Below are 14,370 nucleotides of genomic sequence, written 5' to 3'. Positions count from 1 at the left end.
GCGCAGTACGGCCCCCGACGGCTCAGAAAGGCAGCGCTGCGGCCGGACCTGCGGGTTCCCCGCTGCCACTTGGAGAGCCGCTTCGTTCAGCGAAACCAGTGAATGGAGCTCCCCGGCCGCCGCTAAGCCCCCGTGACGGGACACCGTACGTGCAGGCACCCCCGTGACTGCCGGGGCCGCGTCGGTCACGGCCAGCGACGCCTGGAGCGAGCTGCAAGCCCTCTTGCTGCCTCTGAAGGTTCTAAATACCAGCGGCGCAAACACGCCGGGAGACCCGGCAGGGTTCGTTCACCGGGGACAGCCAGCGGCCCACCCCCTCTTTCAGCCACAAAAGTAACCCCAAACACGCTGTAAACATCCCAGCCCTTCAGACACGATCACCCCAAGAATGCCGACGGCAGCTGCGATTTTAGCCGGACCATTGGTGCCAAGCCAACCCTCCGCCTGTTACAGTAACCTCACTGCACATCCCACCTCATCCTGAAACTCATCTTCTCCTCAGTACAGCACCTTAAAACAAAATCGGGCTCCCCGTGGCACTTCAACAGGTGGGAGTTCGGACAGCACTGGCAGCCTCCCAACCGCCGCCTCCCCCCACCTGGGAGCGCAGATAGGCCCGGGCACGCCGCCATAAGACAACCTGTGGCGCACCCTCTACGCGTTACACCAAGCCCTGACCATAGTCACCGTTTCTCCCCCAGCCCTCACGCCAAACTCACCTATGCAGGGCGCGCTTGCTACGGAATAAAACTGATTTCATGAGACGGTGCCCTTTCTAGCTTCATCCTCATCCAAGACATCATAAACAGTTCTGCATCAATGGAAATAATGACAGCAACTAAGTTAGGGCCGTTACCTGCTCACAACCAGCTTTGTAAAATCATGGTAGTGAAGTCAGATCTCTTAGGCTCTGACATGCTTCAAACTGAAGCAGGAAATTCTCACTCAGTAAAGAGAATATATTATCATTACTTCTGCACAGTTCTTAAAATTTAAAAAATAGATAGCCATAATTAACAAAATAAAAATGTCTGAAGATATTTCCATGAATATGATACAGTAATAAAATACTGTCTAAGAAATGTTTATCTAGATCAGCTGTGCTTGCCTCTGAATAGATGCTTTATTTTGTAGAAAGATGAAACTACATATATTTTCAGTGAAAAGAAAGAACTGGAAAGCTACTTTGTCCTGTTCTAGTCTGGAGAAACATATTAACACCACTGCATTATGGCAACACATCAGCACCCCCCCCCGCCCCCCCCCGATCTTTTGCAGGCCTTTGTGGAGCCTTTTGGTATCAATCGCAGCATCCACACTAGATTTCCCCACTGTATCCAGAAAGCTTTTTAGAAATTTCTGGAACACATTTATTTAAAACATTCTACAAGGTTGAATCAAAGCCCTCTGAAGTTATGCTGTGTATGAAAGATGGCAGACAAAATAGTGTCGTTACTGACTGTACAGGCAATGCACTTGCAGGTTTAATAGGCACTTTGAAGGTTGTCATGTCTTTGGAGAGCGACATTTGAGGAATTCAGAAATACTTCAGCAGTAAGATTAAAGATTTGGTGTTTTGTGGAATGTGGCTTTGTTTTCATGAAGTTTCAAAAGAGGAAAAAAAAAAATCTAACTTCTCTGCAAGATTCCACAATGACAGCCAAAAATAACACTAGTTACAAACACATCTTGTCTTTGTCCGTATAATTGTTTTCTAAAATGAATGTAAACTTTTACAAAAAGTTCTTAGTCTTCTGATGCTCTGAGTTATCAGCCAAAACAAAATTTCTGTAATATAGATGTCTGTCGTGGTTTAGCCCCAGCCAGCAACTAAGCACCACGCAGCCGCTCACTCACTCCCCCCCATCCAGTGGGATGGGGGAGAAAATCAGGAAAAGAAGTAAAACTCCTGGGTTGAGATAAGAACGGTTTAATAGAACAGAAAAGAAGAAACTAATAATGATAATGATAACACTAATAAAATGACAACAGTAGTAATAAAAGGATTGGAATGTACAAATGATGCGCAGGGCAATTGCTCACCACCCGCCGACGGACACCCAGCCAGTCCCCGAGCGGCGAATCCCTGCCCCCCCCTTCCCAGTTCCTAAACTAGATGGGACGTCCCATGGTATGGAATACACCGTTGGCCAGTTTGGGTCAGGTGCCCTGGCTGGGCATGAGAAGCTGAAAAATCCTTGACTCTAGTCTAAACACTACTGAGCAACAACTGAAAACATCAGTGTTATCAACATTCTTCACATACTGAACTCAAAACACAGCACTGTACCAGCTACTAGGAAGACAGTTAACTATATCCCAGCTGAAACCAGGACAATGTCAAACCCAAACTGATTAAGGGTCTTACATGGCAGATTAAAGTAATCTGTACTCTCTTCATTTGCAGCTTTTCACTATGTGCAATCAGTGTGTGATTGTCAAGTTACCTACCTACACAAACAACAGGAGATAGACAAAGAAAACCTGAATTTTACAGCTGGCACGAAACCAAATGTTCTGCCTGGATTTTTACACTGAATAAGTAAGAGTGATGGATTCGGTATGATTACATATTTGGATGCAGAGCCTGAATCTCACATTTGCAGTGCTAAGCATGGGTGCCTAACCCTTCTGACAACAGATTATTCATCTTACTTCAGCCAAGATGAGGGCTGCCTGCCAAAGTTGCTCCTCCATTCAGGTTCTCTCTGCAGGTAGATTTTTCACATGCACAGAAGAGTAGCCCTACACAGGCTTCCCAGGCAGGTATAGGTATGGAATATGGCATCTTTACCAAAAGGCCCCTTGCTTCTTTTTTTCCTAAAGGGCAAAGGTGCCTAATTACAGGAGCCAGAGAATTGCGAGTGGAGGCTGATGTTCCTCTGACCTTTTCAGCTAAGCATTTAATCACCAGTGAGGGGCATCCTGTCCTTGACCTTTCCTACAGCCACTCTCTCATCTCCAGACATGAATCATGCTCTAGTGCCTAAATCTCCCCTGCCTGGAGTAGAAACATCCCAAACCCACCACAGGGCTCAAGGTCCCATTCTGGGGCAGGGCACCCGAACAGGCAAAGAGGGTAATACTGTGTCACGTAGTGGGTCTAGCCATCGCGTACATTTTCCAGCAATGTAATTCTACTGAACTCAATTGACCACGTGAAGTTTTAAGATGAGCAGTAGTGAGCTACATCACCAACAACGGACCTGCTTATGGTAACTGCTGTTCTTCCGTCACCTTCACAGGAAGAGATCGGAATTGATCTTTGTTATGGGCATGCTTACCTCGTGTTTCCTTCCCTCTGGAACATTCAGTAGCTGGCCTCAAGTGAGCTATTAACTATAAGCAATTTTATTGTCTTGATATATTGATTTGATATAAAGAAGAAGTTGGAAAATATAATAATAAACACTTAGATAAAAGATATTATAACTATTGCTAAGTTATTATATAAATCCAACATACAATAAAGTTACTTGCAGGCCACCACTGTCTCAAAGTTTTCTGGTTTGAACTTTGGAATATCACTAGAAATCGTTGAAGCATGCTTCAGAGAGAAAAAGTACCTTTTCTCCTCTTCATTTATCATGTATTTCTGTTCTGTTTCAGTTTAAGAAATACAGCATTTACCCACCTCAGAGAATTAGTTGTTCTACCTTTTATTTCTGAGTTCATTATCCTCAAACTCCTGAATAACGATGTCCTTCCCAAGTGTAACTAGTTGGATAGAACACAGGTACTTTTTCCTTGTTTTCTGTTGAATTTGTTCTCCCTATCCTTTCACTATTTCTGTATTATGTTTTAATAATAAGTAATAATAAGTAGGATTTGACCTGATTGTAGGTTTTGTAATGTTTGGTCCTTTACCTCTCAGGGAGAACTTTTTCTTGTTTCTACACTAACACTAAAATATTAATGCTTTTATACATTAAGCTAGTAGCATAGCACCAAAGTACTATCAAGAGCAAACCCATGTTGTTAAGATACTGTAGCTCAGATGATTACTTTAGAACAGTTTTTACATGAACTATTAGTTTAATACCTATGACTGTATGTAGTGAAAAGCAGTGTGTTTTAAGCCCTTCAGGCCACACGCATTCTGCGTGCATGTTTTCTCTTCCAGTAGCAGGATCTGGACCGAGAGGTCACTTCTTTCTTTTTGGCCATTGTTATTACTGCATAAAACACTATTGTTCAGAGCAGTTAAAATATCAGAAATGGCATCAGCCTACCTCTTCCTTCTTTTGTGCTGCCTCCATTAACAAAGATCTATTATTTGGCATTAGAAAAATTTACAAGCTCCATGTAAAGAAGTTAATCTGCTGTCAGGCCCTTGAGTGTCATTACAAAATTTAATGTGTTCATTGAGGTGGCATAGGATAAGTATGGAGATATGCAGTTACTTGCAATGCATGGCACCATTCACAATAGCTACAATTTTATGTACCAAATCATAACATTAATTCCATCGGTCATGGGAGTTCCTCAGGAGCTACATGTGCTACTTGAAGCACCAGTCGTGTCATTTTGGAAAGTTATGAAGGAAGGATATTCACAGTTTGGTTTTGGGTTGCAATTATTTTAACAAGAGTCATTTTTTTCCCCAATAGATTTTAACGTATCTTTCTGTATTACCACTTCTCTACAACATTGTTCTTTTACCAGAACTTTCTCCCACAGGTGTTTTTTTTAGGGCTGAATTTTTTTAAGTGGGACAGATCTAAGGATGTGGAAACCTGTTTGCTCATTTTAGAAACAAGCGTTACAGTCTGTACTGTTTGCTTTCTGGCCTGGCAAGTACAGCCTGACCTGGCATAGTCATGGTAGGACTTTCTGACATGTAACACTGAGTGTGAGAAGCTGGGGTGTCATTACTATGAACAAGAATTTAGCTAAGCAAAAACTTAAGGTTCTTTTTAGTTAGTTTAAAAGGATAGTTGTGACAAACTGAACTGTAATTCATGATGAAAGGGCTGCCTATCTCTGGATGGATACCTAATACTGCAGTCCAGTACTACAGTCTCAATGTTGGAAGAACTGCTAGGAATTTCCCATTATCCCGAGGGGAGTTAGTTAGCAGTCATACACTGCAAATTTGCTCTCCCCAGCACTTTCCTGTTCCTGTATGCAGTGATACAAAGATGTTTTTCTGAATACAACGGCCTTGCTATTTCTTTACCCAATTATTTGCTAACAGGTGGTAGATAAAAGTTCTGTATGTTGCAAAAGGTAGGAGAAATTGCTTTTGGATGGCCCTGCAGTTTCTGAAGAAGATTAGGACTTTAGCCCTCTCCGATAACTTAGCTTAGAAGTATCCATGTGGATTACGTCAAACTATAAGCAAAGATAATAAATGGAAGCACTATTGAGAACTCTTTAGGATAAGATGCATCAAACATGCAAAAGATGCATGCACTGCGCAGAATCACCCGAGAAGGGCCAAGCAGCAGACAAGTGAGGAAGACTCCTGAAGACCGCCAGAGGACTCCTGAAGACCACCAGAGACCTCGAGTACACCTGCACGAAGGACATTTAGATATGGTAACAAGTTCCTGGAAAACTAACGAATATGTAAAACTTTTCTCAGAAATCTGATGAATATGTATCTAGACCCTGCATATAAACTATGCCATTAGCCTGACCAGGTGCACACAATAGGAGGAGAAATCCCTTGTGTTCCCAGCGCTGCAATAAAGGATACCTGCTTAATGGTCTTCTGACTATTGAGTCCTGATTTTGGCTTTTCACGGCAGCAATTTGGCACCCCAGATAGGACCCACTCTGCTCAGCTGCAGGACCTGCTAAGAACAGGACTCCCTAGGGTACCCCCGGGATTTCCCAGAAGGACTTGTCACCTCAATCGGATCACTGTGGGAGCAGACAAGGACGGTCTGAGGAGTAAAGGTATTCTTTAAATTTTCTGAGTTTCTCTTCTGGAGACCGGTCATTAGGGGGTACTTGTAAGCCATAGGAGACGTCCCATGCGGAGTGCAGTATACCAGGCTGCTAGTGCCTGAGGGTATACATCTGGTATTATTCGGTATTAGTACAGAGCTTATATAACTTGTATAAGTGTTTGTACTTTTGGGTTTGTGCACACTCACTGTGAGTAGAGCACTCTGGTATTTAGTGAGTTGGTACAGGCACGGGTTAAGCCTTGTACTTCTGCAATAACTTACTTTCTGGTATTGGTACACTTATGAAACCTGCATAAGTTTGGTACTTCTGGCACCACAGACTTATGGGTATTGAACTCGGATATAGATATAAGGGATTGCTCATTGCAAACGGACTTGGATTTTATGTTTTATTTTTGTATGGGTGACTAGAGCTAGCTCTTGTGTGTGAGAGGACTGAGTGACTGAGACGTGGCATAGCTGCAAGGGGAGTGTGGAAAACCTGGAGAAGTGTGTATTTCACCATGGAAATGAATGTGAACCACTTTTTCTTGTAAACTGTTTTATCTGTGACCAAAATATATGGGTAGTATTTGGATGGAATATCCAGTGTGAGAATTGTGGAATGTGGTCAGAGTGGAAAGAAAAAGAGCGACAAGTTGTGGTTATTAAAATAATTTGTGGGCAAATAAAGACAGTACAGAATCAATAAGGTAGAATGGGGAGACAGCAAAGCGGTGGTGGTATAAAGAAAAGCCCCCTAGGATGTATCCTAGCACATTGGAAAAATAGAGGGGGACAGCCGGGTGGAAGTGTGAATAAGGAAACATCGATCAAATATTGTAACCAGTGGTGGCCCCTGTACAAACAAGAGGATGGTAAAAAATGGCCTTTTAACAGATCTTTGAATTATAACACTATATTACAGTTAATGGTTTTTTTACAAAGAGAAGAAAAATGGGATGAAGTTATGTATGCAGACATGTTTTTTACTTTGAAGAATCATCCAGAATGGCAGAAGGATTGTGGTATTAATATCCCACCACAAGATCCCCATGTCCTATCTTTAGAAAAGAAAAAGAAAAGTGAAAGGAAACAGGAGAAAATAAAAAGATGCTGTTCAGCGTATAACATTAAGCAGAGATGCTTAAAGCTAACAAACCCCAGAAAGAAAAGAGAGGAGGTAGAAGATCAGCCCAAAGAAATGGGATTATCCCCTTTATTACAGAACTTGCCTCCTCTGCATCCACCATTATCATTCGAAACAAACAGCAGCAATCAGGAAGAAGAAGCAGCAAATAATTTTACCCCAGTTACCACACGGACTCAGAACAAGACTCAGAAAGCTCCACAACTGCTGGCCCTGTTGCAGGAGGTAATGGGGGTGGGAGATCCAGCCAGAGTAAAAGTCCCCTTCTCTACTACCGATTTAGATGCTTGGAAAGAAGTAGCTCAGGGATATCGGGATGACCCCTCCTGAGTGGCAAAACGATTTAAATTAATAGTAAGAAATCAGGATCCTGATTGGACAGATGTAGATTTGATCTGGGGAGAAATGACTGAGACTGAAAAACAATTAGTATTAAAAACTGCACGAACTCATGTGCAGGCCCAAATTACTGGGGGAACCTTACAAAGGAGTGTAGATGATTACATTCCCCTGACTGACCCACACTGGGATCCCAATGATGGGCATGATTATAGATTGTTAAAAAGATATCGAGAAAGGATAAAACTGGGATTAGAAAACGCTGTTCCTAAGGCTGTGAATTGGTCAGCACTATATGCTGTCAAACGGGCAGAGAGAGACTCCTACTGAATATTTGGATCAGTTGAGAAATACCATGAGAAAATACACTACCTTAGATCCCTCCTCGGATGTGGGCCAGCAACAACTTGTCTCTCTATTTTTGGGACAGTCATCTACAGATACAAGGAGAAAGGTACAGAAGTTAAAAGGGCCTGATATAAGGGACTTAGAAAAGTTGCTTGAAGAGGCGTGGAGAGTTTTTAGAAATTCAGAGAATACAGATAAATGAAAATTAACAAAAGTAATGGCAACAGCGACGGTGGCAGCTTTGGAACAGAAAGGAATGGTAAATGGAGGAGGATTTAGAGGACGTGGGAGAGGAAGGCCCTTTGGGAATAGAAGAGGGATAGAACAGGTATTGGAGAAAGAAATCAGTGTGCATATTGTTGGGAGGAAGGACATTAGAGAAATGAATGCCCGAAACGTAAGGGGTTACAACAGGCTGTGATAGTGGAAGCAGAGGCCGACTGACGAAGACCCAGGGCATCTACCCTAGCGGATCCACTGATCAAAATTAAGCTAGGGAAATCAAGAAAGAAGTAGAATTTTTGGTAGATACGGGAGCCTCTTTCTCTGTTTTAAATCAAGAACTGATACCTGTAAGTAAAGACTTTGTAAATGTAAAAGGAGCTACTGGCCAACAGGAAAAAGCATTCTTTTTAAAACCTCTCAAATTCAAGATAGAGAAGCAAATTGGGATACATCAGCTTTTGTATTTGCCAAATTCTCCCAAACCACTATTAGGTCGGGACTTATTAGAACAGTTAGGAGCGGTGATAACTTCTAAATATGAGACTGTGGAATTAAAGGTAAAGGAAAATCAATTAACTGAGATTTTAAGTCTAGCCCTAATGTACCCTGGAAAGTCTGCTGCAACAACTCCCCAAACTGAAGAAATTATTAATCAGGTATATCCAGGAGTATGGGCTGCAGGGATTCCCGAAGGGCGAAAAATGCCATTCCTATAGTCATAAAGCTCAGGAAAGGAACCAGTCGGGTATGACAAAAGCAATATCCCTTGAAGTTAGAGGATTGAAAAGGGATAGAAGGATCAATTAATATTTTTTTACAGTATGAACTATTAGTAGAATGTGAATCAGAGTATAATACCCCCATATTACCGGTGAAAAAGCTGGATGGAACTTATCAGGTAGTACAAGATTTAAGAGAGGTAAATAAAATTGTTAAGGACCTACAACCTGTGGTGGCTAATCCTTATACTTTACTTGCTAAGCTATGAGATAATCAGGTATGGTTTACAGTATTAGATTTGAAAGATGCATTCTTCCGTTTGCCTTTAGCAAAAGAAAGTCAAAGTTTATTTGCATTTGAATGGGAAAGCCCTATGTCTAGTAGGAAAACGCAGCTTACTTGGACAGTGTTACCCCAAGGTTTTAAGAATAGTCCAACAATCTTTGGAAATCAACTAACACGAGAACTTGAAACATGGGATCTTCCTTCCAGAGATGGAATCCTTTTACAGTATGTAGACGACTTATTAATAGCAACTAAAACAAAACCTGACTGCATATGATAGACTATCAGCTTGTTAATTTTGGGGGGACTAAATGGGTATCAAGTCTCTCAACAGAAAGCTCAGATGATACGACAACAGATAACCTACCTTCGATACAAACTTTCTGGAAGACAAAGAGAATTAGGAACAGAATGAAAAGAAGCCATCTGCAGGATTCCCCTCCCTTGGATGGTAAAAGAACTCAGGACCTTTTGGGGAATGACAGGTTGGTGCCGGTTATGGATTTATAATTATGGAATAATAGTTAAACTTTTGTATGAACTTTTGAAAAACAATTCTACTCGATTGATTTGGTCTAAAGAAGCTCAAAATGCATTTAAGACACTTAAGAAAGAACTAGTGAAGGCCCCGGCCTTGGGTCTACCTCATGTGACTAAACCTTTCTGGCTATTTTCTCATGAGAGGCAAGGTATAGCTCTGGGAGTCCTAGCTCAATGGCTAGGACCTTATATAAAAGAGCAGTGGCCTATTTTTCCAAACAGCTTGACAAAGTAAGCAAAGGATGGCCAGGATGTCTATGAGCTGTAGTGACTCTAGTCTTGAATATTCAAGAAGCCCGGAAGTTTACCTTGGGCCAAAAGATCACGGTGCTGGTTTCACATACAGTATCAGCTGTACTGGAACAAAAAGGGAATCACTGGCTTTCCCTATCCCAATTTCTATAATACCAGGCCATTCTTATTGAATCAGATGATGTTAGTATTGAAGTAACTATTGTTATGAACCCAGCTTCTTTCCTTAGTGAGATGACTTCTGAACCGTTGACACATGATTGCTTAGAAACCACAGAGACTGTGTATTCCAGCAAACTGGATCTGAAAAAAGAACCTCTGGGGGATGCACAGGATTCCTCGTTCACGGATGGAAGCAGCTTCATCTGACAAGGTATTCAAAGAGCTGGATACGTGGTGACAATGATAAACGAGGTAATTGAATCTCAATCACTACGTGCTGGAACATCAGCTCAAAAAACTGAAATCATTACCCTGACTAGAGGCCTGGAATTGGCAAAAGGAAAAGGGATAAATATATGGACAGATTCCAAATATGCCTATGGAGTTGTCCACACTCTCGGAGCAATTCAGAAGGAATGAGGACTACTAACTGCACAAGGGAAGCAGATTGAGTATACCGAAGAAATTCTTCGCCTATTAGAAGCAGTCCAACTGCCAACCAAAGTTGCCATCGTGCACTGTCGAGGACACCTGAAAGGTAACACTGACCAGGAAAAAGGTAATAGATCGGCTGACTATAAAGCTAAACAGGCAGTGGAGAGAATGCAAAAAGTTTTAGCCTTAATTCCAGACAATAGAAGTAAGAGCCTAGATGATCAAGAACATATTGAATATTCTAAGGCTGATAAAGAACTGATAGAAGAAACAGGAAGACAGATTCCCTCCAGAGGATGGGCCCACTCAAAAGATAGTAGAATTATAATTCCTGCTAAACAGATATGGGGAGTAGTTAAAGAAGAACACAGTAAGACACACTAAGGATCAGACTCCCTGTATAAATTTTAAAGTTAGAAGTTAATATGGAAAAATTTGTATACTACAATCCAACAGGTGACTCAGCAGTGTGAGGTATGTTTGAGAAATAACCCCAACACAAGTAACAGGGTGCAATTAGGGAACATTGAGAAAGGAAACATACCAGGAAACCACTGGCAAATTGATTTTTCTGAACTTCCAAGAAAAGGGGGATACAGATACTTATTGATACTTACAGACACCTATTCTAGATAGCCAGAAGCATTTCCTTGCAGAACAAACAAAGCAAGAGAAGTAACTAAGGTATTATTAAACGAGATAATACCCCGATTTGGAGTACCTATAGTCATCTCGTCAAATAAGGGTACTCATTTTTGTACGCAAGTAGTGCAACATGTCAGCAAACTATTGGGAATCGATTGGCAGTTACATACACCCTACAGGCCACAAGCCAGTGGGCAGGTGGAAAAAATTAATTATATGATAAAACAGATAGCCAAAATATGTCAAGAAACAAACCTATAGTGGTATCAGACACTACCTATTACACTGCTTAGGATACGTGTGAAACCTAGAACCAGAGAAAATCTGAGCCCTTTTGAAATATTATATGGGAGACCATACCAGGCTAAATATCAAGGGAACGATTTAAGTCCATTGGGAAATTCTTATTTACAGAATTATGTTATCTCTTTGAGAAAGCAATTAAAGAAAATTAATAGGAATGTTTTGGGAACCAGAGCTAAGGGGTTGGATCATCCGATTCACCCATTTAGCCCTGGAGACTGGATTTATGTTGAGAATTTTTCAGGTGATCCATTAGGAAAGAAGTGGAATGGACCCTACCAGGTGTTGCTGACCATTTTTACTACAATCAAGCTTTGAGAATAACTGACTTGGATCCACTATTCAAGAATTAAGAAAGCAATTCCTGAATAGAAAGTAGAACAAAAAGCCCCACTAAAATTGAAGTTAACTAAAGGGGTTTGATCCATGGTTAGTATTTGTTGTGTAAAGAGAAATGTAGGAATTCTACCTACTTGTGTATCTAAGTCAGGTGACAAAGAGAAGTCTAGGTTCCCGGGATGTAAATTTACATTTAAGATTGATTGGAGGAATTATAAGAACAACTAATCAATCAGATTGTTGGGTATGTATTCAGTTCCCTGAACACACTGATAAAGGTTTACCTTTAGTAGGAATACCCACCCGTTTCAATACTTCTTAGAATAACTTATGGGTGAAGCCAAAGTTTACCAAGGAAAATGAGACAAATCTCCAGATTTGAGATGTGTCAGACCCTAACACCTCCTAAGTCAAATGTGTAACTACAGATAAGACCAATAGAATCGGCAACGTTACAGTGGGACACTACCCTTGTTGTAATTGGAATACACAGATACAAAGGATTAGTCAATTCAGTAGATATTAGAATGTTCCAAAAGGGAGTGTTTGGTATTGGCTATGTGAAAAGAAGGCCCGGAAGGCCTGACCTCCTAATTAGTCAGAAACACGTACCTTGGGGGTGATAGTTCCTAATATCACTGTAACCAGGAGCTTAAGAAATCAGAATGAGTGGGCGAGAACCTTTTTGAAACGATTTAAGAGAACACGGAATACTATTGCTGACCATCCTACAGGATTTCACAGTTTTGTTCGGCGGTTCTTACCTTGGTTAGGGGTAAGTAAATTAGAAAAAACACTAGCGAACATTTCAGCAGTCATAGAACAAATAATAGAGAACTACACTGTGGGTGCCATTCAGGCCTTACAACTTGAGATTACTAGTTTATCTAAAAAGGTTCTCCAAAATAGGATGGCATTGGATATACGTCTAGCAGCACAAGGAGAGGTTTGTACGGTCATAAATGTTAGTTGTTGTGTATATATAAATCAGGAGAGGAAAATTGCAACAGATCTGAATGACATTTAGAAACAAACCCAAGAGATACATAAAGTAACTATGGATGATACATCTTGGAGATTTAGGGAAATTTGGAATAAATTAACTTCTTGACTTCCCAATTTAGGACAGTTAAAACAATTATTAGTCAGGTTAATTACTTTAACAATTCTAGAGATATTTGTCAGTATATTTCTCAAATGTTTTCTTTGGTGTTACCAGAGTTCAGCTGATATGTATAGTGACTGAAAAAGAAATGAGATTAGACATCAAGTAGAAACAAGAAAATATTTTACTTGAACCCTTGAAAGGAATAGACTATAAATTACATAAAAATGAGTTCTAGTGAATTTATATGTATTGAGGACTGTAGCAGATAAACTACAAGTCCTCAAAAGAAAAGGAGGGATTGATGCAAAGATGTTTTTCTGAATACAACGGCCTTGCTATTTCTTTACCCAATTATTTGCTAACAGGTGGTAGATAAAAGTTCTGTATGTTGCAAAAGGTAGGAGAAATTGCTTTTGGATGGCCCTGCAGTTTCTGAAGAAGATTAGGACTTTAGCCCTCTCCGATAACTTAGCTTAGAAGTATCCATGTGGATTACGTCAAACTATAAGCCTAGATAACAGAAGCACTAACGAGCACTCTTTAGGATAAGGTGTATCAAACATGCAAAAGATTGCGCTGCGCAGAATCATCCAAGAAGGGTCAAGCAGCGGACAAGTGAGGAAGACTCCTGAAGACCGCCAGAGGACTCCTGAAGACACCAGAGACCTCGAGTACACCTGCACGAAGGACATTTAGATATGGTAACAAGTTCCTGGAAAACTAACGAATATGTAAAACTTTTCTCAGAAATCTGATGAATATGTATCCAGACCCTGCATATAAACTATGCCATTAGCCTGACCAGGTGCACACAATAGGAGGAGAAATCCCTTGTGTTCCCAGCGCTGCAATAAAGGATACCTGCTTAATGGTCTTCTGACTATTGAGTCCTGATTTCAGCTTTTCATGGCATCAGCAGTGATGGTTGCTAACGCTCTTACAAGGCAGCAGTCTATAGCATACAAACTGCAGTGAACAAAGCAGAATGGGGAAAAAAAAACTCACTGTTTTTACAGCTTCATGGCTTCTCTGTGCTCTTGGTATTTGTCTCAAAACGTAGCTATTAATGTAAGAAGTGTGAGTTACTTATTTTGCAACCTACAACTAGTCGGTAAAATTCACCGTGATGGTAAGACAGCGAGGCAAAAGTAGGATGTTAATGTAACGCTACTAGTTAGCTTCGGCATAAACGGCCCGCACCTAGTGCCAAGGAATGTGCTCCGGCTTTAGAACAGTGAGATCTAGTGCTTAAAAACGCAGCAAACCAGCATAAAATAAATGAAGTACTGCTGGATCAGATAGAACTAAAGCCTTTTTAGTTTCAAGTAGCCCGATTTCCAAGGGATTTGGTAAACAAGGCGCAGTGGTTACTTGAAGATTTACAAACTGAACACGTAACCTGTTTCGTGGCCTTATCAGCTAAAGCCAGATCAGTGTGTGTCACGGTGTTGCCAAACCATTCCTCGCCACCACCAAACCTTTCGCAGATCAGCCACACGCTCGCACAGACGAGCCGAGGCTCCCCGCGGCCGCGGGAGCTTCGTGCCCGCGCGGACCTGCGGGCTCCCGGCCTGCGGCAGCCTGTGCCCACGGGCTGCAGGACTAGACCGGGTCTCGGGTTC

The sequence above is a fragment of the Haliaeetus albicilla genome, chromosome Z (genome assembly GCF_947461875.1).
Source record: "Haliaeetus albicilla chromosome Z, bHalAlb1.1, whole genome shotgun sequence".
Classification (NCBI taxonomy): domain Eukaryota; kingdom Metazoa; phylum Chordata; class Aves; order Accipitriformes; family Accipitridae; genus Haliaeetus; species Haliaeetus albicilla.
The sequence above is the reverse complement of the archived record's forward strand: the minus strand, read 5'-3'. Positions refer to the sequence as shown.